Genomic DNA, 24,797 nt, shown 5'->3' on the forward strand with positions numbered 1-24,797 from the left:
TCTCCAGCATTTATTGTTTGTAGATTTTTTGATGATGGCCATTATGACCCGTGTGAGATGATATCGCATTGTACTTTTGATTTGCATTTCTCTAGTGATTAATGATGTTGAGCATTCTTTCATGTGTTTGCTGGCAATCTGTATACCTTCTTTGGAGAAATGTCTATTTAGGTCTTCTGCCCATTTTTGGATTGGGTTGTTTGTTTTTTTGATATTGAGCTGCATGAGCTGCCTGTAAATTTTGAAGATTAATCCTTTGTCAGTTGCTTCATTTGCAAATATTTTCTCCCATTCTGAGGGTTGTCTTTTCATCTTCTTTATGCTTTCCTTTGCTGTGCAAAAGCTTTTAAGTTTCATTAGGTCCCATTTGTTTATTTTTGTTTTTATTTCCATTCCTCTAGGAGGTGGGTCAAAAAGGATCTTGCTGTCGTTTATGTCTTAGAGTGTTCTGCCTGTGTTTTCCTCTAAGAATTTGATAGTGCCTGGCCTTACATTTAGGTCTTTAATCCATTTTGAGTTTATTTTTGTGTATGGTGTTAGGGAGTGTTCTAATTTCATTCTTTTACATGTGGCTGTCCAGTTTTCCCAGCACCACTTATTGAAGAGGCTCTCTTTTCTGCATTGTATATTCTTGCCTCCTTTATCAAAGATAAGGTGACCATAGGTGTGTGGGTTTATCTCCGGGCTTTCTATCCTGTTCCATTGATCTATATTTCTGTTTTTGTGCCAGTACCAGACTGTCTTGATTACTGTAGCTTTGTAGTATAGTCTGAAGTCAGGGAGCCTGATTCCTCCAGCTCCATTTTTCGTTCTCAAGATTGCTTTGGCTATTCGGGGTCTTTTGTGTTTCCATACAAATTGTGAAATGTTTTGTTCTAGTTCTGTGAAAAATACCAGTGGTAGTTTGATAGGGATTGCATTGAATCTGTAGATTGCTTTGGGTAGTAGAGTCATTTTCACAATGTTGATTCTTCCAATCCAAGAACATGGTATATCTCTCCATCTATTTGTATCATCTTTAATTTCTTTCATCAGTGTCTTATAATTTTCTGCATACAGGTCTTTTGTCTCCTTAGGTAGGTTTATTCCTAGGTATTTTATTCTTTTTGTTGCAATGGTAAATGGGAGTATTTTCTTAATTTCACTTTCAGATTTTTCATCATTAGTGTATAGTAATGCAAGAGATTTCTGTGCATTAATTTTGTATCCTGCTACTTTACCAAATTCATTGATTAGCTCTAGTAGTTTTCTGGTAGCATCTTTAGGATTCTCTATGTATAGTATCATGTCATCTGCAAACAGTGACAGCTTTACTTCTTCTTTTCCAATTTGGATTCCTTTTATTTCTTTTTCTGCTCTCATTTAGCCACTTTGGAAGTGGCTAAAACTTCCAAAACTATGTTGAATAACAGTGGGGAGAGTGGACAACCTTGTCTTGTTCCTGATCTTAGAGGAAATGGTTTCAGTTTTTCACCATTGAGGACAATTTTGGCTGTGGGTTTGTCATATATGGCCTTTATTATGTTGAGGTAAGTTCCCTCTATGCCTACTTTCTGGAGGGTTTTTTTCATAAATGGGTGTTGAATTTTGTCAAAAGCTTTTTCTGCATCTATTGAGATGATCATATGGTTTTTCTCCTTCAATTTGTTAATATGGTGTATCACATTGATTGATTTGCCTATATTGAACAATCCTTGCATTCCTGGGATAAACCCCACTTGATCATGCTGTATGATCCTTTTAATGTGCTGTTGGATTCTGTTCGTTAGTGTTTTGTTGAGGATTTTTGCATCTATGTTCATCAGTGATATTGGTCTGTAGTTTTCTTTTTTTGTGACATCTTTGTCTGGTTTTGGTATCAGGGTGATGGTGGCCTAGTAGAACGAGTTTGGGAGTGTTCCTCCCTCTATTATATTATGGAAGAGTTTGAGAAGGATAGCTGTTAGCTCTTCTCTAAATGCTTGATAGAATTCGCCTGTGAAACCATCTGGTCCTGGGCTTTTGTTTGTTGGAAGATTTTTAATCACAGTCTCAATTTCAGTGCTTGTGATTGGTCTGTTCATATTTTCTATTTCTTCCTGGTTCAGTCTCGGAAGGTTGTGCATTTCTGAGAATTTTTCCGTTTCTTCCAGGTTGTCCATTGTATTGGCATGTAGTTGCTTGTAGTAATCTCTCATGATCCTTTGTATTTCTGCAGTGTCAGTTGTTACTTCTCCTTTTTCATTTCTAATTCTATTGATTTGAGTCTTCTCCCTTTTTTTCTTGATGTGTCTGGCTAATGGTTTATCAATTATGTTTATCTTCTCAAACAACCAGCTTTTAGTTTTATTGATCTGTGCTATCATTTCCTTCATTTCTTTTTCATTTATTTTTGATCTGATATTTATAATTTCTTTCCTTCTGCTAACTTTGGGGTTTTTTTGTTCTTCCTTCTCTAATTGCTTTACGTGTAAGGTTAGGTTGTTTATTTGAGATGTTTCTTGTTTATTAAGGTAGGATTGTATTGCTATAAACTTCCCTCTTAGAACTGCTTTTGCTGAGTCCCATAGGTTTTGGGTAGTTGTGTTTTCATTGTCATTTGTTTCTAGGAATTTTTTGATTTCCTCTTTGATTTCTTTAGTGATCTCTTGGTTATTAAGTAGTGTATTGTTTAGCCTCCATGTGTTTGTATTTTTTACAGGTTTTTTCTTGTAATTAATATCTAGTCTCATAGCATTGTGGTCAGAAAAGATGATACGACTTAAATTTTCTTAAATTTACCAAGGCTTGATTTGTGACCCAAGATATGATCTATCCTGGAGAATGTTCCATGAGCACTTTAGAAGAAAGTGTATTCTGTTGCTTTTGGATGGAATGTCCTATAAATATCAATTAAGTCCATCTTGTTTAATGTATCATTTAAAGCTTGTGTTTCCTTAGTTATTTTCATTTTGATGATCTGTCCATTGGTGAAAGTGGGGTGTTAAAGTCCCCCACTATGATTGTGTTACTGTTGATTTCCCCTTTTATGGCTGTTAGTATTTGCCTTATGTATTGAGGTACTCCTATGTTGGGTGCATAAATATTTACAATTGTTATATCTTCTTCTTGGATTGATCCCTTGATCATTATGTAGTGTCCTTCTTTGTCTCTTGTAATAGTCTTTGTTTTAAAGTCTATTTTGTCTGATATGAGAATTGCTCCTCCAGCTTTCTTTTGATTTCCACTTGCATGGAATATCTTTTTCCATCCCCTCACTTTCAGTCTATATGTGTCTCTAGGTCTGAAGTGGGTCTCTTGTTGACAGCATATATATGGGTCTTGTTTTTGTATCCATTCAGCCAGTCTACGTCTTTTGGTTGGAGCATTTAATCCATTTACATTTAAAGTAATTATCGATATGTATGTTCCTATGACCATTTTCTTAATTTTTTTGGGTTTGTTATTGTAGGTGTTTTCCTTCTCTTGTGTTTCCTGCCTAGAGAAGTTCCTTTAGCATTTGTTGTAAAGCTGGTTTGGTGGTGCTGAATTCTCTTAGCTTTTGCTTGTCTGTAAAGGTTTTAATTTCTCCATCGAATCTGAATGAGATCCTTGCTGGGTAGAGTAATCTTGGTTGTAGGTTTTTCCCTTTCATCCCTTTAAATATGTCCCGCTACACCCTTCTGGCTTGCAGAGTTTCTGCTGAAAGATCAGCTGTTAACCTTATGAGAATTCCCTTGTATATTATCTGTTGCTTTACCCTTGCTGCTTTTAATATTTTTTCTTTGTATATTTTTGGGGGGTGGTTTGATTAATATGTGTCTTGGCATGTTTCTCCTTCGATTTATCCTGTATGGGACTCTCTGCCTTTCCTGGACTTGATTGGCTATTTACTTTCCCGTATTATGGAAGTTTTCAACTATAATTTCTTCAAATATTTTCTCAGTCCTTTTCTTTTTCTCCTCTTCTTCTGGGACCCCTATAATTCGACTGTTGGTGCGTTTAATAGTGTCCCAGAGGTCTCTGAGACTGTCCTCAATTCTTTTCATTCTTTTTTCTTTATTCTGCTCTGCAGTAGTTATTTCCACTATTTTATCTTCCAGGTCACTTATCCATCTTTTGACTCAGTTTTTCTGCTATTGATCCCTTCTAGAGAATTTTAAATTTCATTTATTGTGTTGTTCATGATTGTTTGTTTGCTCTTTAGTTCTTCTAGGTCCTTGTTAAACGTTTCTTGTATTTTCTCCATTCTATTTCCAAAATTTTGGATCATCTTTACTATCATTATTCTGAATTATTTTTCAGGTAGACTGCCTGTGTCCTCTTCATTTGTTAGGTCTGGTGGGTTTTTACCTTGCTCCTTCATCTGCTGTGTGTTTCTGTCTTCTCATTTTGCTTAACTTACTGTGTTTGGCCTCTCCTTTTCGCAGGCTGCAGGTTCATAGTTCCCGTTGTTTTTTGTGTCTACCCCCAGTGGCTAAGTTTGGTTCAGTGGGTTGTGTAGGCTTCCTGGTGGAGGGGACTAATGCCTGTGTTCTGGTGGATGAGTCTGGATCTTGTCTTTCTGGTGGGCAGGTCCAGGTCTGGTGGTGTTTTGGGGGATGTCTGTGACCTTATTATGATTTTAGGCAGGCTCTCTGCTAATAGGTGGGGTTGTGTTCCTGTCTCGCTAGTTTGGCATAGGGTGTCCAGCACTGTAGCTTGCTGATCATTGAGTGGAGCTGGGTCTTGGAATTGAGATGGAGATTTCTGGGAGATTTTCACCGTTTGATATTACGTGGAGCTGGGAGGTCTCTGGTGGACCAATGTCCTGAACTTGGCTCTCCCACCTCAGAGGCACAGCCCTGATGCCTGGCTGGAGCACCAAGAGCCTGTCATCCACACGGCTCAGAATAAAAGGGAGAAAAAAAGAATGAAAGAAAAAGATAAAATTAAATTAAATTAAATTAAAAAGTTATTAAAATATAAAACAAAAAATAATTATTAAAAAAACTTTTTCAAGTAATTAAAAAAATAGAAGAGAACAATCAAAGCAAAAAACAAATCCACCAATGATGACAAGTGCTGAAAACTATACTAAAAAAAAACCCAACAAAACAGACAGACAGAACCCTAGGACAAATGGTAAAAGCAAAGCTATGCAGACAAAATCACACACAGAAGCGTACACATACGCACTCACAAAAAGGGAAAAAGGGAAAAAAATATACATATCATTGCTGCCAAAGTCCACCTCCTCCATTTGGGGTGATTCGTTGTCTGTTCAAGTATTCCACAGATGCAGGGTACATCAAGTTGATTGTGGAGATTTAATCCGCTGCTCCTGAGGCTGCTGGGAGAGATTTCCCTTTCTCTTCTTTGTGCGCACAGCTCCTGGGGTTCAGCTTTGGATTTGGACCCACCTCTGCGTGTAGGTCGCCTGAGGGCGTCTGTTCTTCGCTCAGACAGGACGGGGTTAAAGGAGCAGCTGATTCGGGGGCTCTGGCTCACTCAGGCCGGGGGGTACGGAGGAGGCAGGGCGAGCCTGCAGCGGCAGAGGCCGGCGTGACGTTGCAGCAGCCTGAGGCGCGCCGTGCGTTCTCCCGGGGAAGTTGTCCCAGGATCACGGGAGCCTGGTGGTGGCGGCTGCACAGGCTCCCGGGAGGGGCGGTGTGGAGAGTGACCTGTGCTCGCACACAGGCTTCTTGGTGGCGGCAGCAGCAGCCTTAGCGTCCCATGCCCATCTCTGGGGTCCGCGCTGATCGCCGCGGCTCGCGCCCGTCTCTGGAGCTCGTTTAGGCGGCGCTCTGAATCCCCTCTCCTTGCGCACCAGGAAACAAAGAGGCAAGAAAAAGTCTCTTGCCTCTTCGGCAGCTGCAGACCTTTTCCCGGACTCCCTCCCGGCTAGCCGTGGTGCACTAGCCCCTTCAGGCTGTGTTCACGCCGCCAACCCCAGTCCTCTCCCTGCGATCCGACCGAAGCCCGAGCCTCAGCTCCCAGCCCCCGCCCGCCCCGGCAGCTGAGCAGACAAGCCTCTCGGGCTGGTGAGTGCTGCTCGGCGCCGAGCCTCTGTGCGGGAATCTCTCCGCTTTGCCCTCCGCGCCCCTGTGGCTGCGCTCTCCTCCGTGGCTCTGAAGCTTCCCCCCTCTGCTACCCACAGTCTCCGCCCGCGAAGGGGCTTCCTAGTGTGTGGACACCTTTCCTCCTTCCCAGCTCCCTCCCACTGGCGCAGGTCCCGTCCCTATTCTTTTGTCTCTGTTTTTTCTTTTTTCTTTTGCCCTACCCAAGTACGTGGGGGAGTTTCTTGCCTTTTGGGAGGTCTGAGGTCTTCTGCCAGCGTTCAGTAGGTGTTCTGTAGGAGTTGTTCCACATGTAGATGTATTTCTGATGTATTTGTGGGGAGGAAGGTGATCTCCATTCTCACTCCTCCGCCATCTTGAAGCTCTACCCAAAGGGTTTTGATCTAAACTCATTTCCCTCTCTCAACAAATTCTTCAGATTTCCTTTCAATTCCTTTCTTTGGCAACTCTCTCATCCAAGACCTAAATTATTCACTCTGACAACTTCGGAATCAAATGGCCTTCTTGTCTCAGTGGGTAGTTCTACCAACCTAAGATTCTCAGAAAATCTCCCTAAAATTATTAGAAACAAAATTCTGGGTTACATACACCATTGGCTTGACTGAGTAAAACATTTATTTTACCTTTGTGGATCTGAGAAGAGCAATTTCTTTCGTTAGAATCTATGGCTTGAACTTATTAAGCAGATATGCTCTGATTCTCTTTCTGTAGAAATTAACTTTTCAGCTTACCTAGAAGTGGTTAATGAAACTCAAGCTATAATGAATGGTGATGGGTAGTCATTAACTTACTCTGAAACATCACAAGACCCCAAATCAATTTTTATTTCTACTTCAGAGATAGAAGTTCCATATTTTCCTTTCCATCTTTTTGGCAGTGAATAATGGAAAAAGGAATCTTGTGACATCTTAGGCTTGGATGATGGCATTTACTCCTTCACTGGTAGGAAAGAAATTGATGCTTGTGGTGCATTGGTCAGAGGTGGAAATCCCTTTGAGTTTACTTCATGAAACCATTTTCCCAAAGACTGGGCAAAAGAATATCTCTAGTTCACAGAAAATAAACAGAGTTTTGAGTGACTAGAATTTAGTGTCTCTCTGATGATATATCTTGGTGTCTATCTCCCTTTAACCCAGACAAGTCAGCAGCCCCATCAAGGCTATAAAGGGGAGAGATTGGGATTTAATTCTTTACTGGGTTCAACGTGCTATAAGCAGAAGGACAAAGGAATTAAGTCTATCTATTAGACCCAAGCATTGGTGATAGGCTGTTACTGGTTCTTGCAAGTTTTAATTTATCTGCACAAAAATTATAAAAGCTATATTATCATTCATCTACTAAAATTATAAAGTGATCGATAGTGGTAAGGAAAAAAGTCTATAAACAATGATAGTAACTAATATAATTTGATACAGTAAACATCATAGTTTTGTGATTATATATATAATGCTTAGATAGTACATTAACTTAACATAATGATACTTATATTAGTCAAGCACTTTGCAGTCTGTAAACATTTTCAGATATATCCTGTCGTTTGGTCCTCACAAAAATACATGACAAAAGCAGTAGTGCAGTGAATATCACCACCATTCTACAGATGAGAAAATTGAGAAAAAGGGATCAGTCGATCCTTCAACGTTCCTTGAACAACTAGGGTACCTGAGCAGAGCTTGAGCTGTGTTTTCCTGGTTTTAAGATCAACCCAACAACCTCCTCTTATAGAAATAGCTGCCACAGGAACGAAAACTGACTTCATGACTGATTCTCAGCCTCCGCAGTGCTGGCCTGGCTTGTTCCTCTCATCACTAACCACTTCTCTAAGCTGCAGGCAGTGTCATGGATGGAAAAAAGTCACGATGCCAAATAAGATTTCTGATGTGTGTAAGTTTCATAAAGCAAAGGGAAACCTGGGCATGTAGCACATAGCTGATGATGAAATGGGACACTTACTGAGATGGATGTCTTTTTAAATACAACCATTGCACTCTGTGTGTGTATGTATCTATTCTTATATGTGGGTGTATATAGCAGTGTAGAAAATATGATCCTGAGGATGGCAAACTCCCAAGTCTCATTAAATGCAAGTTTCTGAAATATACTGATGTGCCATGGAACACAAAATATTCATGTATCTCTGATGGAAAGTATCATTCTTTAGAGTGTGTTGGATAAATATGCTGCTATAAATCCAGGGCTCCCCACATAAGAGTTTTCCAGTGGGTTAGTAGATAGGAGGAAAATCTGGCTCATTGTGATTTTATTTGCTTTTGGAAATGCAAAAAAAAAAATAAAATCTCCACTGCTCAAGGCTCTTGGGTATACAAAAAAAAAAAAAAAAATGAATTACAGCATTAGCAATCCATGCAGCAAACTCACAGTTAGGTTAATAAAATATAAATACTTGCAGTGGCCAAAGAATAGCACATTTGATTAGGAAGGTGGGAGATGGGTTGTTAAGGGCTTGGAGGGGGATAAAGGTGCCAATGTGGGCTCATGTATGGATTAGGAGACTGTAGCTATATTTTCCCCTAGTGGCACTGCCAGCTGCAATTCTTAATGAGTTATTACATCCTGGGCTGAGCAGGCAACATGGCATATTAGGAAACATGTTAAAGAAAAATTTGTGGCTTACATCGTTTACATTCTGAAGAGGCTAGAAATGAACCCAAGAGACCTTTCTTGAGAGGAGGTTAAAATAGAGAGACCTCCTGGGAAAAGCCAAAGTGATTTTTATCAATGATCTAAAAGCTAAGAGTCGTCTTGCCAATATGGAGGGAGCAGTTACGAGTCCTTCCCTCCCTCAGAAAGGTTCTTGTGGCAATGGATGCCATGGATAAGTGAGTATTGCTAAGAGGAAGAACTCTGTGTACAAAAACAAGTTGTATGTCAGGTGACTATTCATTAATTTTTTTATCAATATTTTTTAGTGAAGTATAGTTGATTTACAATGTGTTAATTTCTGCTGTACAGCAAAATGATTCAGTTATACATATATATATATATACATTCTTTTTTAATATTCTATTCTATTATGGTTTATCATAGGATATTGAATATAGTTCTCTGTACTATAGAGTAGGACCTTGTTGTTTATCCATTCTATACATAAAAGCTTACATCTGCTAACCCCAACCTCTTACTCCATCCCTCCCCCAATCCCTCCCTCTTGGAAACCACCAGTCTGTTCTCTATGTCTCTGATTCTGTTTCTGTTTCATAGATAGGTTCACTTCTGTCATATTTCAGATTCCACATATAAGTGATGTCATATGGTATTTGTCTTTCTCTTTCTGACTTACATCACTTAGTATGAAAATCTCTAGTTGCATCTATGTTGCTACAAATGGCATTATTTCATTATTTTTTATGGCTGAGTAGTATTCCATTGTATATATATACCACATCTTCTTTATCCATTCATCTGTCAAGGGACATTTAGGTTGTTTCCATGTCTTGGCTATTGTGAATAGTGCTGCTATGAACATAGGGGTACATGTATCTTTTTAATTATTGTTTTCTCTGGATAGATGCCCAGGAGTGGGATTGCTGGATCATATGATAATTCTATTTTTAGTTTTCTGAGGCACCTCCATACTGTTTTCCACAGTGGCTGCACCAATTTACATTCCCACCAGACTGTTCATTAATTTTAGTGTTTTTAACATTGATGGCAGAAGGTGCTCCTGGCAGGTGTGCATTAATAAAAATACCGTGAAAAGTTAAGAAACAGAGTTTGGCCTTTGAAGAAACAGTGTCTCAACCTCTTGGACAAATGTTGAACCTCTGACTTAGCAGGAAGATAGAGAAAGAAAGTAGCATTTTTGGAACACCTACTAAGTGGGAAGTAGTGTGATTGTTCCTTTTTTAGATCTTATCCATTTCACCCTCTCAAGACTCATGAAAGATGAATATTTTAAAGTCTATTTTAAAGCAAGAATTTGAAGCAGAGATCATTGAAGCGATCCAGATCTCTGTGACTAAAAATCGCTATTCTCCTTCTACCTCACCATCATTCTAGCACTTATATACCTCCTACAAAATGTTTTTCTTGGTTTTTTTTTCCTCTGCTAGATACCTCTTCGACTTCTACAGTCATATGTTTGGCTTATATTGAAGTCAAATCTTTGAGTCTTAGGACACACTCCAGGAAGAGATCCAGGAAGTAGCTCATGGCTACACATGTCCTGAGCATCACTACAGCTTCCTGGAGGTCCATTTACACTCTCCAATTGCTGCACTCTTCCTCCTCCCCCTCTTCTTCCTTCTTTTATCTCTCAGTGGTACCAGCTCCATTTATTTGTGGAAGTAGGCAATGATGCGTAATTTAAAGCTATGAAACAGGAAAATGTGACTTTCTCTTCCTGTGCAGAAGCAACTCTAATGACTTTCTGGTGTGAGATGCACCAAGATTTCAAAGTTCTTCTCAGGGTACATTATATCATACATTGATAGAATACCTATAGGTGCCGCGGATGGTGTTAGAGGCTGGATAGCTTCATGCTTGCGGTATGAGAGGAACAGCAGCAAATTCTCAGACGAAGATGATAGACTTCCTAGTTTCCAGGAGTTCATAACACACACACACACACACACACACACACACACTAAAAAGTAAGAAAAAACTACCTTAGCATAAAAAATGAGCAAAGTGGTAACAGGGCAATGCAAAGAGGTCAATGTTGATTTAAGAGAGAAGGGAAGCTTACTGGTAAAGAAGCAGTTTGAACTGAGTTTTAATGTATGCAAAAGTAATCTGAGCTGGCCTTACTATGTGGTCAATTTGGTAAATCAAAATTCTTTCTCCTGCTTCTCTGTAGGAAAACTTTTAAACTGTAATAGGATGAGTGTTGTCATATTCTTCGTCATAGTTTATTTTATTTTCCTGATTTTCTTTCTTAAGACCAGTTTTTCCTACTTTTTTACCTCTAAAAAAAAAAAGCTTTTAAACAACAAGGTGATTTTTGAGGTTTTGTCTTCCAAGCTGGAAATGGAAACTAAGATGGGTCTGTGGCTAATCAGAGCAAAAGAGAGATGCCCTGAGGCTCACATGGTTTCTGAATCTCAGTGAAATGTTTTGGTGCTACAGGTTTGGAAGATACCAGTGGTTTGGGGGCAGAATGTTCCAGAACACAGGCTGGATGATACCATAAAATATCTGAGTTCTTCTTAGGCAAGCTTCAAGGGCATGACACGGCCCTAGGGATGCTATGGGAATCTAGCCGAGCCCAAATTATTCTTTAACATACTCCTTTCTACAAGCTGTAATTTCCTTTATTGTGCCTCTATTCAGGATCATAACTAAAATATCTTGCAACTTCTTCCTATAACATTTATTAGCTCAATAAGCACTTATTTAGTAACTATTGTAAATTAGGTCTGAGTAGATTCGTGCAATTCCCCAGTAGCTTTTCACTGTTGTTATCACACATCAAAATACCCTTCTCCACTCCCCTAACCACTTCCATTTTGTAAGCTACTTGAATTCTCAGTGCTTCAATTTCCTCATTTTAATTGTACTGACAACTACAGAGCCCACTTAATAAAATTTTTGTTAAGTGTAACTCTTAATATATGTAAAGTCCTTAGAAGAGTGCCTGATCTATGTTTTGAAAGCAAATAGCGACCTGGGGCATTGCCTCTACCAGTCTGGCCCCAGTGCTCAAATGTACTGTCTTCATCTGAGCTTAAATGCCCAGGACAAATTTGCTGTGGGAAAGGGCTGACAACGCAACTGGTCCACAAGCTGCTCCCTAATTAATCAGTTTGGGAAGTACCCAGGGATCCAGCTCCTCCCCCTGTGTCTTGGCTTCAGGTTTCCTGCAGCTGCAGAAGCTTCCTCCTTACATGCCCTGGGCTGAGTTTTCCTCTAGGTTTCTGTTTTGTTTTGTTTTAACAATATATACTTGAAGCTATCTACTTTATCAATATATATTCCAGGATGTGTTTTTACTTCTCTTTCTCTGAAAGAGAAAGAGAAGTTTTCCAGCCCTGTTTTTCTTTTTTTTTGTTTGTTTTTACCTTTTCATTTCGGAATGATTTCACTCTTACAACAGAGTTGAAAGAATACACAAAGAACCCTCATCCCACTTAGATTTTTCCAGATTCACTTACAATTTTGTCTCTCTCTTTTTGTCATTTTTTTCTGAACCATTGGTATACAGGTTGCATGCATCTTTATAGCCTTCCTCATTTTATTACCTCAGAAAATTACTTCTCAGTATTTTCTAAGAACAAGGATATTCATTTACATAGTTAGGATAAAGTTATACATTCAGAAAATTTAACGTAGATACAAGTTTTTAGTTAATCTGCAGTCCACATTCCAATTATTTGAATTTTTCCACTGATGTCTTTTATATCATTCCTCCCACTCCAAATCATATAGTGCATTTAGTATTCATATTTTTTAGTCTTCTTTAATCTGGAACAGTTTCTCAGCTTTTCTTTGTCTTTTATGTCTTTCACATTTTTGAAGAATCACGGCAGTTATCATGTAGGCTGTTTCACAATTTGAGTTGTCTGATGTTTCTTGATTGGATTGGGTATTCCAGCTTATTTGGCAAAACAGCTACATAAGTGATGTTGTGTCCTTCTTAGAGCATCACATCAGGAGGCATGTGATGACATTTTGCCTCTTAATGGCGAGAAGTGTTATCCATTTTCTTTAGTGTAGAGTTAATATTTTTTCTTTTGTGAAATAATTTTCAGAAATCTATATTGAGACTATATGTAAACATAAAAAGCATCAATAGATTTAGCATCTATTGATGATTCATTCCTGATTCATTTTTACTATATGGCTAAAAAACAATAATTTTCTAATTTCATCATTCTTGTGTATTTGTTAGTTGGCCTTCTGACTATAAAAAAGAATTTTTTCTTGTCATCTGTTATCAATCATCTATCATGTTTTTATTTCTTTCTTTGATTTTTATTTTAATCAATGGGCTATATTTCATTGCTGTTTTATTTATTTTCATGCTAAAATTTTCCCAGAATCAGCTGGTGTGAGATGCTCCAAGATGATTTCTATGTCTTCTTAATACATCCTCATCTTTTGTTATTCTTTCTTGGAGCACTCTTTTACTTTCTAGTGAAACAAGATGTTCCAGGTTCATCCTGTATTTTCTGTTTCCCAAACCTGGAGACAGCCATTTCTTCAAGGACCCCTCATTCCTCTTAGTGGCGGAAGCATTTAGAAACCAAGCTCTGAGCAGTAGTTGCTCTCTGTACTCCTGGAATGTTGTCGATCTAGTTCTGCTCAGTGGACGGACCTGGGAGAACTCCCTCCAATTCTAATTCAACCCCAAAGGGTTCTTCCATACTTTGTCTCATTTCATATTTGTATCTTCCTTCTTGCATAGAGAAAACCTTGATTCTCAGCAACATCAGTACATTCCTTCCTCAGTCATCCAACACACTGAAAATAATTTCAGAATCGCTTTCCTCATACCAAAGCAAAACTGCTAACAAGAGTTCAGGATTTGTTTGTTTGCTGTTCCTGTTCTTTTACCTTTGACTGAGTATGTATAATCAAAGTACCGAATTCCAAAGATTTTGGCTTAGTGCCCACTGACCCCAGAGTGTGGTTATATGATTCACTTATAACTGAGTCTATTTGAGTCTGTTTGCATCTGGTTTTAGGATTTATTTCCTCATTTTTATCGATTTAATTTTTTTGAGTAACTCAAACATTAATATGGCTCCAAAAGTAAAAAAATATATATATATATATATATATGGTATACTCAGAGAAATACTTCTGCTTTTTTTTTCATTTTTTTAAAAATTTTTTTAAATTTTTGGGTGTGTTGGGTCTTTGCTGCTGCGTGCAGGCTTTCTCTAGTTACGTCAAGCAGGGGCTACTCTTCGTTACGGTGCACAGGCTTCTCATCACGGTCGCTTCTCTTATCGCAAAGCACAGGCTCTAGGCCCGTGGGCTTCAGTAGTTGTGGCATGCAGGCTCAGTAGTTGTGGCTCGTGGGCTCAGTAGTTGTGGCTCACGGGCTTAGTTGCTCCGTGGCATGTGAGATCTTCCCAGGACCAGGGCTTGAACCCGTGTCCCCTGCATTGGCAGGTTGATTCTTAATCACTGCGCCACCAGGGAAGTCTAGCTTATTTCTTTAACCTATTTCCCCCAGTTCTGTGCTCCTTTTAAATGACCAGTTTTATTAGTTTCTGGTTTATCTTCTCTCTCTCTTTGTGCATGTGTGTGTTGTGTTTAGTAAAAACTAAACAGATATAGGTGTTGTGACAGAAGCATCTAAGAAGGCCCCCAGTGAATCAGTCACCCCTTATGTAATCCCCCATCTTGAGTGGAAACTTTGACTTGCTTCTGGTCAATACATCATAGCATATGTGGGGGGATAGTCACTCCCTTGATTTCATTACATTACATAAAACCAGAGAGAGGAAGAGAGATTCTCCTACGGCTTTGAGGAAACTACTTGTCATATTGTGAGAAGAACTTTGAGAGCAACACATGGCAGGGAAATGTGGCCTTTAGGTACTGGGAGTGGCCACGATGACAGCCAGCAGGAAAGCAAAGACGTCAGTCTTAGAACCATAAGGAACCGCATTCTGATGGCAACGACGTGAGCTTGGAAACTCTAAAGGAATAAAGCTCCAAGCTCAGAAAGGAATGAAGCCCTGATGACACTAGATTTAAGCCTCTTAAGACCATGAACAGAGGACCCAGCTGAGCTGTACCCAGATTCCTGACCCACACAACTTGTGAGATAAAGAGCAAAATGCATGTTGTTTCAAGGTGCTAAGTTTGTGGTAATTTGTTCATAGTATAGAAAACTAATACATATAGGTTTCCTTATTTCACATTCTCTCTTACAGAAAAGATAGTATTTCTGTACATCTTGGAAATCTCCTTACCAGTTAATTCATAGGGATTTTTCTCAATCTTAAGTTCACAGCTATTTAACATTCCATTATTGTTTTAACCTTATTTCAATGTTTGGGCAGTTGGGTAGTTTCTACTGTTCTACAATTACAAATAATGAGAGTTTAACTTTTTAGAAATGTGAGAGTGTGTTCACATGGATGGAATAAATGGATAAATAGGCCAATTTGTCTTTACTGATATGGCTGTAATGTTTGGTCTCAAATCTATCACAAATATTTTATTTTATAATTTATTATTATTTTTTTCTTTGTGAAGGGTGTCTTCTTTGTTCTTATTTTTTTAAATAAATTTATATATTTTATTATTTTATTTTTGGCTATGCTGGGTCTTCATTGCTGCACGCGTGCTTTCTCTAGTTGTGGCTCACAGGGGCTACTCTTCATTGCGGTAAGCGGGCTTCTCATTGCGGTGGCTTCTCTTGTTGTGGAGCATGGGCTCTAGGTGTACAGGCTTCAGTAGTTGTGGCACGTGGGCTCAGTAGTTGTGGCTCACGGGCTCTAGAGCACAGGCTTAGTAGTTGTGGCGCATGGGCTTAGTTGCTCCGTGGCACGTGGGATCTTCCCGGACCAGGGCGCAAACCCCTGTCCCCTGCATTGGTAGGAGGATTCTTAACCACTGTGCCACCAAGGAAGCCCCTTACATTTTTTTTTGGAAATTTAGTCAGATTTTTGTTTTTGTTGTAGTGGTACCTCTATATTCATGACTTTCATAAATGCCCTTGATGTCATTTTTCTCCCTTAACCTTTTATTATGTAGTTTGTTAGCTTTAAATGGTATTCTTTGGTTCCACTTATTACTTATAATCAGTGATTTTATTTTGCTCTCCCCTTTTTCTCATCCTTTTCCCACCTTTTAAAGTCACTTCCTTTTCTGCATTTTCAGTACATGTGACATTTTTAAACTATTCATGCTTACGTGGATCTTCTTAGATCTATAATTAAATATATTATATCATTATTACTTAGTATTGGTGAAGGTGTGTCATATGCCATTTTATTTATTCTTCCTTCTTAAAGGCCCAAGGAATTACACAAGAGCTGGAACACAGCATTGAGGGGTAGCGGGTGCTGGGAGAGGGAGTGAGGAAGAGGCCAGAACAACCTGGCCTTCTTTATGCCCATGCTTTGTCAAACTAGTGTTATCACCTGTGAGGGAATCAACTCTTTAATTAACTAAATGTAACATATTCCAAGGGGAGGTCTCAGGGTAACTGGTGTAGATTACAGGGTAGATCACACCTCCCTTCCTCTTGACATGTCCCAGAGAACTTCTTGCTTATGTCTTTAAGGAGGTAATTCTCCCACATGAATTTGTTCTCATCTTTGTATCCTCACATCATTCTTGGATTTCTTTCCCTGTACAGTCATCCAGTTTAGTACTTGCTGCTGTTGTTGTGAACAGTTTTCACGCTGGGATTGCCAAGTCTGAAATGGCTTTCCTTCTCCAGTTGTATAAAGGAGTTATAAGGTAGTTCTCAGTGCAGCCCAAACATGTACAAGTGTTCAAGCTCCAAGAGACTCCTGAAATAACCTTTGTGGATTTGTGCCTTTCTTTATATGGCATGTCTTACTCTTGCAAACTGTTTATAGATATGAAGAGAGAGAGAGAGGGAAAGAGAGAGAACATTTCTTTCTATGTAGTCCTGTGCAGTGTATTAACTCACTTTCAATGTTTATGAAATTCCCAAATCTTTAAACAAACCTTGCCTCTCACTGTAGAACTTGAAAGTTTTAGATAGTTACCTCCCCAGCCTTTTTTCTAGCTTTACTTGCAACCCTGATGTATGACTCAGACTGTGCCAGATTTGACTGACCCAGAATTTGAATCACCAGCTATAGATGCAAAGAACTAGAAATGAGAAAGAATTTGTTTCATTAAGAATGGTAGCAGTTGCCATGCATCAGATTTCTAGGGATGGGAAGGGCTGTAATTCTAGAGGGACCTGCCCACAGTCCAGTGGGCAGAATTGCCAACTCAAGCTAGGTCACAGTGGCCCAGCAGGGGAGACAGCAGTATTTTCAGCGGACCAGTTCTGTGACACGATTTGGGGTGTTACCTCTGATTATTTACCTCAAAATATGGCTTTGGTCCTGCCCAGAGAGCATCTCAATACCCTTTTGCACAGGTTTGTCCTGTTTAGCTTCTGTTGCTTTCAATTAAGAATTTTGATTAGTGTACTGGATAAGTCCCTTTATCTCTTTGTGAATTGGTTTCCCTCTCTGTGAAACTGGCTGCTTTGTCTGTATATTTCAGTAAGTCAGCCTAGCAAAATAAGATGATTTATCAAAGACTTTTTATCCTCAAAATTAAAGAAATAATAAGAGTTCTTTGAAGTAGAGATAACAAACCACAGAATGGCTCATTTAGTCTTTTCAGAAACTATTTCACACTCAGTTGTTTTCTAGTCCCAAAATGATTAGTGATCTGGCAGTGAACTTTTCACTCCATAGAGTGAATTCCTGCTTATATAAGATCACAGAAGGAAGACATTTATGTTTTTAAAATGTACTGGACTATAGTTCTTTAGCAGGGTTTTAGTATTTTTAAGGGGTGTGCAATTTGCCATTGTGGACAGAATAGCGCTTTCCATGGGAATTGCAACATTCAGACTGAAGAGCTAATAAAAGGAGCCGAGATATTGTCTGAGAAGGAAAAGAGCTCCAGGGGAAAAAGGACTGATAGTCAGACCATATAAACTGAACATTCAATTATTTTCCAGGGGAGGGAGAATCGAGATTTTTTCTTTTTTTTTTTTTAGAACAAAATAAAGACTTTTATAAGACCATCAGATTTTGGTGGGAAAATATTTCAAAGTATTTGACATTAATAAACCTTGATGGGCAACCTGAGATATTTTTTAGGTTGCCAGAACATAAATATATTTCAAACAGTAAATATAGTTGAGCTGTCTTAAGCTTGGACATAGAATTTATAATGCATAAAATGTGTTGTTGTTTTGAAAACATGTAAATTTAGAAGAAACAAATTAGTTTGTGCAGATATTACCAATAAAAACTCTCTGAAAGCTGGGAGAAACTGAATGTTCTTTTTGTAACAACATGAAATTTAGAAGGTTAATTCCCCTTGGGTGATTTTGGGATGCTTCACCACAAGATAAAAAAGGGAAAAGCACATTCTTCCAATCACCTGAAAAATCGCTCTGACATTTTTATGATGAACTGGTTTGATGTTAAAACGTCCAAGTTCTCTCTTACTAACCTGAAAATGTTGATAAGAAATGAGTACATTTTCCCATTCACTCATCTTAAACATTCACCAGAATGATGAGTACACATGAATTTTCTGGTGTTTGTGATTGATGGGCCCTTCTTTGGATGTGCTGTTGGTCTGGATAGTGTTTTATCTCTGACTGAAAGCCTCTCAAAGCCAAGGACTATGCTTTTTACCTCTTTTCAATAGTGGTGTTGAGAACCACAAGTCTTCATCAGCTATTTGATGATGTCCTTAGAGTACTTTAAAATATTTTAGCATTTCAAAGTCTATGAAACAAGCATTGGTAACAAATTATATGGAATTGGAAATCTAATGAACCAACTTTGGGTAGGCAAGACAATTTTTCAGAAATACATCCATTTATTCAACATTATATTCAACTGAAATTTACTGAGTACCTACCGGTACCAGGCACAGTGCTATGTGCTGAGATACAGTGGTGAGCAAACAAATCTTGTCTCTAATCTCATGTCTAGTGAGAGACATATATTGATCCCAAATTATGCCAAGACCAGTAAAATGGGAACTGCGCTAAGTACTGTGAAAACATAGAAAAATAAAATACCAGAGAGTGTTGAAGACATGTTTTGTGCCCCAGTTAGCCTTATATTCCCAAGGACAGTCAATTGACTTGCAAATATTCCTTCCTTGAAGGTCAGTTCAATTAATTTTTTCCACCTCCTTTCAAGACCTACTGTCAGAATTTATAATAGGGAGGATAACCTGGTTAAAGGGATCAGGGACAACTTTCCTGAGGAGTAACTTTTGAACTGAGAGCTGAAGAATGAATCAGCAAGCACTAAGTAAACAGCAGAAGGACAAGTGCTTCAGGATGTGTATGACTTACGTAAATAGCAGCCTCCCTGACTCCTGGTGATATAATGCTGGTTACAAGCAGCTCTAACTCACTACTCACACATAGCACTCCGTACCTTCCCAAGATCCAATGACTATACACCCATTTTACACTATCAATATCCAGCTCTTCAGTATAAATTTTAAGAGAATAAAATGGAAACAGTGCCTAGGTAAAGGGAGCACAAATTAAGAAAATTCCATTCACAGTGTTCTTGAGGAAAGAGAAGGCTCAGAAAAAGCAGTCCATTCTGTAATGAATAACAGGCAAAGATGATTCATCTAAAAGAGTGTACCAAACGGGCCACTGCCCATAGTAAAGGAAGACCAAATTCATAATGAAGATGAAAACTGATGTTCTTAAAGGAAATAATCAAAGAAGCAGAGAGAAACTTCAACAGCTACTGAACTGAACTCTCAAAGAAATTAAAATAAATATGAATTAGAAACAATGATTGGGGGCTTCCCTGGTGGCGCAGTGGTTGAGAATCCACCTGCCAGTGCAGGGGACACAGGTTCGAGCTCTGGCCCGGGAAGATCCCACATGCCGCAGAGCAACGAATCCCATGCACCACAACTACTGAGCCTGCGCTCTAGAGCCTGCGAGCCACAACTACTGAAGCCTGTGTGCCACAACTACTGAAGCCCGCACGCCTAGAGCCTGTGCTCTACAACAAGAGAAGCCACTGCAATGAGAAGCCCACACACCACAACAAAGAGTAGCTCCCCACTCGCTCGCAGCAACTAGAGAAAGCCCGCGTGCAGCAACAAAGACCCAACGCAGCCAAAAATAATTAATTAATTAAAAAAAAAAACAATTGAAGAGTGAATAATGATGGACTCGGAGGTGTGCCACCCAGTTGTCCCCAAGGAAGGACTTGCTGCTCGAGCTGGTAGGAGTGCTGACAGCAAAGAGCTGACAGCCTGGGATTGCCCCAGCTGCAGGGAGCCCATCTAACTCTAATTCAAACCTTTCCCAGGGTGGCCAACAGCCACTGACCAACCAAGAAAGGGTTATGAAGGCCTGGCCATTTTGGCTTCACAGACGACGTGACTAATGAATCATTTTAGCTCCAGAGCTCCCCTTGAGATTGGCTGATGCTATCACTTGGAACTACCCCAGAGTTTGATCTCTCCCTCTGCCCAATCCCAATTTATTTCTCTACCCTCACACATGTGGATCCCAAGAGCACTTCCTAATAAACATCCTTCACACTAAACTCCATCTCAGACAGCTTCCCAAGGAATCCAGCCTGAGACAAAATGCAAGCTACCCCATAGGAGGTACTAAATTCAGAACATGAGATGAAGTGGAAAATGGCAACACTAAGGACAGAAATGAAAACAGATGATGCTAGAGTATTTAAAACCACATCAAATGCAGCAATGTACAGAATGGAGTTGTAGAAAATAGAGTTAACTATAAGAAGAACAATTTTGGAAAAAAAAAAACTTACAAAATGCAGTTGAAATGGGCCAAGGAGAAAACAATTAAAGATGAAATGAACTACATGGAAGTTAGGTGCTTGCAAGAAGATTGGGGTTATTAAATAAAATAGCCAAAATCATTACGGAATAGAAAAATCTAAAAGGAAATATTTTTTTCTGACATAGATGAATACATAAATCTTTAAGTGTGTACCAGGTTGACTTAGTTTAAGACAAAAATTTGGGTGCGCATACTTTATTGGACGGTTGATCTCAGAGGATGAGGGAGGAAGAGGGGAAAGTGGGACAAAAAAGAGGAAAATCCAGTATGTTAATGATCTGGTTTCTACTATGGAGCCTTGGATCAAAGGCATAAGGTGCAACACACCTCAGAATAATCCTGCCAGAAAGCAGGAGGCTGGGGCACTTAGCTACTGACTCCCATCCTTCAGTGGTGAAGTTGACTGAGTTGGCATCCACTCTGCCATGCTACAGTGAAAAATCCTGGCACTGGAGGAAGGCTTCAGGAAAAGGAGAAGAAGCAAATTCAGGTTTTCGAGGTGGGGGAGCTGCAAACATTCTGGGAACTGTCTGCACCCACGCATAAATTCAGGTGGACCAAGACGATATTGGGCAAGGTATCATTGGCTTTTGAAAAAATAATGAGACGAGATCGGGCACGTTCAGGGTGGTATGGCCATAGATGAAACAGAAACAGACTCACAGACTTAGAGAATGAACTTATGGTTACCGGGGGGGGGGGGGGAAGGGGGGCGGGGAGAAGGGATAGTTAGGGAGTCTGGGATTGACCTGTACACACTGCTATATTTAAAATGGATAACCAACAAGTACCTACTGTATAGCGCAGGGAACTCTGCTCAATATTCTGTAAAAACCTAATTGGGAATAGAATTTGAAAAAGAATAGGTACATGTATATGTATAACTGAATCACTTTGTTGTACACCTGAAATTAACACAACATTGTTAATCAACTCTACGCCAATGTAAAATAAAAAGTTAAAAAAAAGAAAAAATAATGAAAAATGATCAAGATTGAGACAACTTGGCAAGATGATTGAAATTCAAGAATGAATGAGAATTGCATGACCATACTGAGGAAAAATGTCACCATAGAGAGGATAAGCAGACCTCTATTTGCACATTAAGTGACAGGAGACAAAGGAACAAGGGGCACAGAGTGTTGCTTGTAGGACAATAAAAATTTCCAGTCAATAGAGTGATGGACAAGATCAACCTACTAAAACCAAATAACACTCATGGATGTGGAATCTGTGATATGAAAGGACGACTAGTGACCAATGGGTCCAGTTTGCTCATTACATTTAATCTTGTGTACCTTGCACATTGAAGGCACACAGTCAATACTTGTTGAATGAATTAACATGGGAGTGAAGACTTTTCATGTGAAATAATGTTGGTAATTGTATATGTAAAGAAAAGGTAGTTCCAATAATTCTTTCTGTTCAGAAAAATATTTTAAATATTATACAAAAATAGTATATCCTCTAATTAAAGAAGTAATAATTCTACACAAAGGCGTGTGGTTAGAAGAAAGCAAAACCGTTCTCTGAGTCCCTGAACATAATCTTTACATGATGTATCACTTGTCTATTTATATACACACACGTATAATCACTTACACAAGCGTATGTGTATGTGTGTGTACATATGAGAAGGAGGATGTTAGTATGTCTTTATCCTTGAAATCCCAATGAGATAAAAAATGAACAAAATTGAAGCACAAATAAATTATAAAATTGCAAAGTTAGATTTAAGAGATATACTAAATGAAATTGAAATAAGCACAAGTATACATATAAAAATACTACCAACTTAAAAAAATCTTATGATAAACTCTAATGTCCAAGAAGAAATTAAAACTGCCATAGATCAACATCTAGATAATAATAATAATAAAAGCACTCTAAATCCTATATGGTGGAGCTGAAGCTACATTCAGAGGAAAAATATATAATAAAAAAATGTTAATTTCAAAAGAAATTAAAAAAATAAATGAATTGAACTTCCCATAAGAATTTTATAGGCCAAAAAAAAGGACTATGTATGGAAAACAAAATGAGGAATCAATAATGATCAAAGCATAAATTAATGTATTATGAAATGATGAAATAGACTTGATAAATGAATCTCATAATTGCTAAAACAAACAGCAAGTAATGAAAGGGAGGAGTAAAAAATAAATAAAAATAAGAATTAAATGAGAAAAAAACCACAGATACAGAGAATCTCACTGAAAATGTAAAAATTATGTGTAATACACAATTTTCTATAAAAATACAACAAAGTTAATTATTGCCTCTCAAAAAGCAAAGAAGCAAACATAACACATAAACAGTGCCAGACGTTTTCAGAGGTATATTATTTCAAGAAGCAGGTGATTTTAATGGCACTTAAGCTACTCCAGAGCATTCTCTACAAATACGCAAGGGTGTGAATTACAAGAAGGTTCATTGCAGATTTATTTTAATAGCAAAAATATAAACACTATGTAGAGGTCCTTTGAAAAAGTACAGGTAAATAAAATAAGATTCATCTACATAAAGGGTACAAGGGGGACCAGGGAGTTGGAACATTATTCCAAAACAGTACATCAAAGAAAATTTCCCAGAGAAAATGATATAGTGATGAATGAGTTGTGTTCCAGAGGATGAATAGGAGTTAGTCACATGAAGAATAAGTTAGTGTAGGCATTTTAGGGAGGAAACAACACGTTTAAAGTTGTGTAGGCATAATCCAAGCAAGGCTGATTAAAACACCTATATGTAGATTGTGAGCCTGCGGCAAGTGATGGAGGTGAAAGAAGGGGAGAGGAAGTTAAACTTGTTTCCGAACTTTATAACCATAATCAAAGTATAATTTGTCCAATACCATAAAAGAATCTGCATTGTGAAATGCATTACATTCAGTTTACATGCTAAATAGATAAGTAAAATATGTATGTGTAAACATATTTATTATAGACTTTAATTCCCTAACCTTAGAAACTAGCTAAATCATTAGCCAAGTGATGCTAATGGAAAACTGTCTCTCCTTTCATGACCTTGGCTATTTGATGTTGATGTTTCAACTCTGGGTCCAGTTCTGATCCATGCCTCATGCACTGTGTCCTGGAATTGTTATTTCTTTGTATAGAACTGGAAAATTCCTGCAAAAATTCACATTCCTTCTGTTTGTACTTGCTTAACATCCCAGTTTCTGTTCAAGTCTTTATTATTTATTTTTCTATGTACATCTTTACACAGATCTTGGCAAAAGTTAAAGTTTAAGGAGGCTCAGTCTTTTTTAAATGTGTGTTTTTCAGAGCAATGCACCACTCCATTGTATTAGCCCTCAGAGTGGTTACAGAAACTGCCCTGGAGTTTGGAAAAAAAAAAAAAGTCCTAGGTTAAATTCTACCTGAAAAGTCTCCCTTACGATTCAAGTGTCATTGATCTCTTCACTTCCCATGTACACTGTCAAAGAAATATTCCCCTGTGAACCTCTTCTACTCTCACTTTGCCTTTTCTGCTCTATACTACCCTGTTATAAGCCCCTGGGGTTTTACTGCTTTAGTTTCCAGCTCACAGTCTGGATAATAATAGGGGCTGGAAATCAGAACAAACCAGGAATACCAGGAATGTATTCGCGTGGAATACATTCTATCCAGACTCATTGGCCATCCACTATTCTCCAAAAAAGAAACTAGATTCAGTCTTCTCATTCATTAATTATTCAACAAATATTTATTAAAACCTATTATTCGTCAAGCATTGAGATAGATACTGTTGATACAGATATGAACAAGACGTAGTTGTTGCTATAAGTGATCTCACATAAGTAAGGTAATTAAACAGATAGAGGTAATAGACCTTAATGAGTGCAGTAAAGAAAGTTTTATGGGAACAGGGATGAGAGGAACGTACACAATGTGGGGAGGGGACTTGGAGAGGAAGGCTTTCTTGGGTAGGTCCCATATCAGTTATATCTTGAACCAGAGAAGGATTTAGCCAGAGGAAGATGGTGTGTGTGTGTGTGTGTGTGTGTGTGTGTGTGTGTGTGTGTGTGTTTAGGGATGTACAAGTCGTGGGGAAAGTGGGGAAAAGATAGCCCAACACCTTCTGCGCCAAAAGATAAAGGGAGGATGAGATGCTTTTACTACCTGTATTACAAGGCATTAATTGAACTTGTTGAATTCTTAAGCCTTTGAATTTCTTAAAATGAGAGGTTTGTACTTTAAGCAGTTCAGAGCAGTTCATACATACTAATACAGCCGAAAAGCAAAGACTGTGCCTCAGAAATGCTTTTTTTCTCCCTGCTTGTT

General features: G+C 38.5%; 1 long non-coding RNA gene across 1 annotated transcript in view; it reads left to right on the forward strand.

Annotated features, from left to right (window-relative positions):
* LOC133105407 (uncharacterized) overlaps window positions 1-24,797 on the forward strand; it is a 228,813-nt gene that overhangs the window by 84,960 nt on the left and 119,056 nt on the right. The gene's annotated exons all lie outside the window — the stretch shown is intronic.

This window comes from Eubalaena glacialis, chromosome 14, assembly GCF_028564815.1.
Source record: "Eubalaena glacialis isolate mEubGla1 chromosome 14, mEubGla1.1.hap2.+ XY, whole genome shotgun sequence".
In the NCBI taxonomy this organism is placed as follows: domain Eukaryota; kingdom Metazoa; phylum Chordata; class Mammalia; order Artiodactyla; family Balaenidae; genus Eubalaena; species Eubalaena glacialis.